This window comes from Triticum aestivum, chromosome 2D, assembly GCF_018294505.1.
Source record: "Triticum aestivum cultivar Chinese Spring chromosome 2D, IWGSC CS RefSeq v2.1, whole genome shotgun sequence".
Lineage (NCBI taxonomy): Eukaryota > Viridiplantae > Streptophyta > Magnoliopsida > Poales > Poaceae > Triticum > Triticum aestivum.
This window is the reverse complement of record NC_057799.1, coordinates 450,236,191-450,241,236: the sequence shown is the minus strand read 5'-3', so window position 1 is coordinate 450,241,236 and position 5,046 is coordinate 450,236,191.

Sequence of the window (5,046 nt, the reverse complement as noted above, 5' to 3'; positions counted from 1 at the left end):
AAGTGCATAGTAAAGCCCATAAACATCCAAGATGGATAATATAATAGCATGAATACTTCATAAATTATAGATACGTTGGAGACGTATCAGCATCCCCAAGCTTAATTCCTGCTCGTCCTCGAGTAGGTAAATGATAAAAGAAATAATTTATGAAGTGTGAGTGCTAGCAGGTGCACAAGTTTGATCAATGATAATTTCAATCACCTTTTCTAGCATCATTATATGTCATAACAGTGGCTCAACTCATAGAACTTTTCATGAACAAGTAACAAGCTAACATGTTAAAGTATAGACAATAAACTTTCTTGAAAACTAACAAACAGTTCTCAGCCATCAAACAATTGCAATGCATCTTATTTGCAGGAAGGGTCTATGTAAGAGCTTTGATTTACCAAATCCCACATACTCAACTATCATATAGTCTTCCATGATTGCTACCACTCAAAGCATATTTTTAGAACAAATAGTATTCATCGAACACAGGGAATGATAGGGGCTTAATGTTTCGCCTCCCAACCTTTTACCTCAAGGGTAATGTCAACAGTAATAATTCATGTTCAAATATATTTGAATGGCCATATATGCTTTGATCTTTCCATCACATGATGCTTGCCAACTAAAGAGTAGGTTGGAATGAGAAGGAATACTACTGACTCTTGCATAAAAGTAAAATATGGACCCTTCGCAGAGGGAAGCAGGGATTTGAAGAGGTGCCAGAGCTCGAAGCAAAAACAGAGATGAAAATAATTTTGAGAGGTATGCTTTCATTGTCAACATAACGACCAAGAGTTCCCAATATCTTCCATACTACATACATTATAGGCGGTTCCCAAACAGAAAGGTAAAGATTTTTACTCCCCCTCCACCAACAATCATCAATCCATGGCTTGCCCGAAACAACAGGTGCCTCCAACTAACATCAATCCTGGGGGAGTTTTGTTTGCAATTATTTTTGATTTGATTTCGATCTTTTGATCATGGGACTAGGCATCCCGGTTACCAGCCATTTTCTCGTGAATGATGAGCGGAGTCCACTCATCGTGAGAATAACCCACCTAGCATGGAAGATACTGCTAGCCCCTAGTCGCTACATGAGCGATTCGGGCATACAAACCATATTATTATTTGAAGGTTTAGAGTTTGGCACATGCAAATTTATTTGGAACGGCAGGTAAATACCGCATATAGGTAGATATGGTGGACACTCATGGAAGAAACTTGGTTCAAGGAATTTGGATGCACAAGTAGTATTCCTGCTTAGTACAGATATTTTGGCTAGCAAAGGATTCTAAATAGCAAGCACCACATGTTAGAGGATCCATAACAATATAACTTCTATAGAAATATACCCGAGCATAACTCATTATGTTGTCTTCCTTGTCCGACTTCAAGTAATTTGCTCAAGTTTGAAAATAATTAATGGGGATCACAATCATAGAAGATGTCCAAGATAGTATATTTATATGTGAAATCTCTCTTCCTTCAATATTCTTTCATGAATTGTTCAAGTGACCAATACAATGTTTGCTAACCTTCAATAAATTTACCACCTCTACTTCTTATATGTGAAGGCATTACTCCCCATGGGAAAGGCATATGAAACATATATAATTTCAGATTTATGACATTCAAATCATTCAACCATTTACTCATAGGATATAAGTGAAGCACACGAGTAAATGACAAACTACTCCAAAAAGATCTAAGTGAAGATCAATGAGTAGTTAAATAATTATGTAGCTATGTGAAGACTCTCTCTCATTTAAGAATTTCAGATCTTGGGATATTATTCAAACAGCGAGCAAAACAAAATAAAACGACATTTGAAGGATAGCACTCATCATGTGAAGAAGCAAAAACATAGGTTCAACCGATACTACCCGATAATTGTTGAAGAAAAAAGGTGGGATGCCTACCGGGGCATCCCCAAGCTTAGATGCTTGAGACTTCTTGAAATATTATCTTGGGGTGCCTTGGGCATCCCCAAGCTTGAGCTTTTGTATCTCCTTAATTCCTCTCATATCACGGTTTCCTAAATCTCGAAAGCTTCATCCACACAAAACTCAACAAGGACTCATGAGATAAATTAGTATAAACAATTGCAAAAACCTTATCATGCTATACTGTAGCAAATCACTAAAATTATTATTCAACATTTCATACTAAATGCCTCTGCATATTTGATACTCCTATCCTCAAATAGAATCATTAAACAAGCAAACATATGCAAACAATGCAAACATAACAGCAATCTGCCAAAACAGTACAGTCTGTAAAGAATGCAGCAATATCCATACTTCCCTAGCTCCAAAAATTATGAAAGAAAATTCCCACTGTAGTAAATTTATCAGAGCTTATTATGCACAAGGTTTCAACATTTTATCACATTCTGACTTTTCTAGGAATTTTTTGCAACAGCGGTAAACTTTCTGTTTTGAAACAGCAACATGTAGACTTGCAAAATAAGCATGGTAAAGGCTATCCTTCACATTTTTATTGAAATAAAAGATGCAAAACATTATTCTAAATAACAGCAAGCAAATCCTAACAAAATAAATTGACGCTCCAAGCAAAACACATATCATGTGGTGAATAAAAATATAGCTCCAAGTAAAGTTACCGATGACGAAGACGAAAGAGGGGATGCCATCCGGGGCATCCCCAAGCTTAGGCTCTTGGTTGTCCTTGAATATTACCTTGGGGTGCCTTGGGCATCCCCAAGCTTAGGCTCTTGCCACTCCTTATTCCATAGTCCATCGAATCTTTACCCAAAACTTGAAAACTTCACAACACAAAACTTAACAGAAAATCTCGTGAGCTCCGTTAGTGAAAGAAAACAAAACCACTTCAAGGTACTGTAATGAATTCATTATTTATTTGCATTGGTGTTAAATCTACTGTATTCCAACTTCTCTATGGTTTATAAATTATTTTACTAGCCATAGATTCATCAAAATAAGCAAACAACACACGAAAAACAGAATCTGTCAAAAACAGAACAGTCTGTAGTAATCTGTATCAAACGTATACTTATGGAACTCCAAAAATTCTAAAATAAATTGGTGGACCTGAGGAATTTGTCTAGTAATCATCTGCAAAAATAATCAACTAAATAGCACTCTCCAGTAAAAAGTTTTAGCTAATCTCGTGAGCACTAAAGTTTCTGTTTTTTACAGCATGATCATAAAGACTTCACCCAAGTCTTCCCAAAGGTTCTACTTGGCACAAACACTAATTAAAACATAAAACCACATCTAACCAGAGGCTATATAGATTATTTATTGCTAAACATGAGCAAAAAGCAAGGAACAAAAATAAGATTGGGTTGCCTCCCGAGAAGCGCTAACATTTAACGCCCCTAGCTAGGCATGATGATTTCAATGATGCTCGCATAAAAGATAAGAATTGAAACATAAAGAGAGCATCATGAAGAATATGACTAGCACACTTAAGTCTAACCCACTTCCTATGCATAGGGATTTTGTGAGCAAACAACTTATGGGGACAATAATCAACTAGCATAGGAAGGCAAAACAAACATAACTTCAAAACTTTAAGCACATAGAGAGAGGAAACTTGATATTATTGTAATTCCTACAAGCATATATCCCTCCCTAATAATAATTTTCAGTATCATCATGAATAAATTTAACAATATAACCAGCACCTAAAGCATTCTTTTCATGATCTACAAGCATAGAAATTTTCCTACTCTCCACATAAGCCAATTTATTCTCATCAATAGTAGTGGGAGCAAACTCAACAAAATAACTATCATATGATTGAAAATTAAGATCAAGATGACAAGTTTCATGGTTATCATTATTCTTTAGAGCATACGTGTCATCACAATAATCATCATAGATAGGAGGCATGCTTTCATCATGGTAAATTTGCTCATCAAAGCTTGGGGGACAAAAAAATATCAACTTCATTGAACATAGCTTCCCCAAGCTTGTGGCTTTGCATATCATTAGCATCATGGGTATTCAAAGAATTCATACTAACAACATTGCAATCATTCTCATCATTCAAAGATTTAGTGCCAAACATTTTGCATTCTTCCTCTAGAAATTGAGCACAATTATCGGAATCCTTATTTTCATGGAAGACATTAAAAAGATGAAGCATATGAGGCATCCTCAATTCCATTTTTTTGTAATTTTCTTTTATAAACTAAACTAGTGATAAAACAAGAAAATAAAAGATTTGATTGCAAGATCTAAAGATATACCTTCAAGCACTCACCTCCCCGGCAACGGCGCCAGAAAAGAGCTTAGTTGACGGGGTGTGAGTGCCGCTTACCTAGCCTCCCCGGCAACGGTGCCAGAAAAGAGCTTGATGTATACTATGCAACCTTCTTCTTGTAGACATTGTTGGGCCTCCAAGTGCAGAGGTTTGTAGGACAGTAGCAAATTTCCCTCAAGTGGATGACCTAAGGTTTATCAATCTGTGGGAGGCGTAGGATGAAGATGGTCTCTCTCAAGCAACCCTGCAACCAAATAACAAAGAGTCTCTTGTGTCCCCAACACACCCAATACAATGGTAAGTTGTATAGGTGCACTAGTTCGGCGAAGAGATGGTGATACAAGTGCAATATGGATGGTAGATATAGGTTTTTGTAATCTGAAAATATAAAAACAGCAAAGTAACTAATGATAAAAGTGAGCACAAACGGTATTGCAATGATAGGAAACAAGGCCTAGGGTTCATACTTTCACTAGTGCAAGTTCTCTCAACAATAATAACATAATTAGATCATATAACTATCCCTCAACATGCAACAAAGAGTCACTCCAAAGTCACTAATAGCGGAGAACAAACGAAGAGATTATGGTAGGGTACGAAACCACCTCAAAGTTATTCTTTCTGATCAATCCATTGGGCTATTCCTATAAGTGTCACAAACAACCCTAGAGTTCGTACTAGAATAACACCTTAAGACACAAATCAACCAAAACCCTAATGTCACCTAGATACTCCAATGTCACCTCAAGTATCCGTGGGTATGATTATACGATATGCATCACACAATCTCAGATTCAT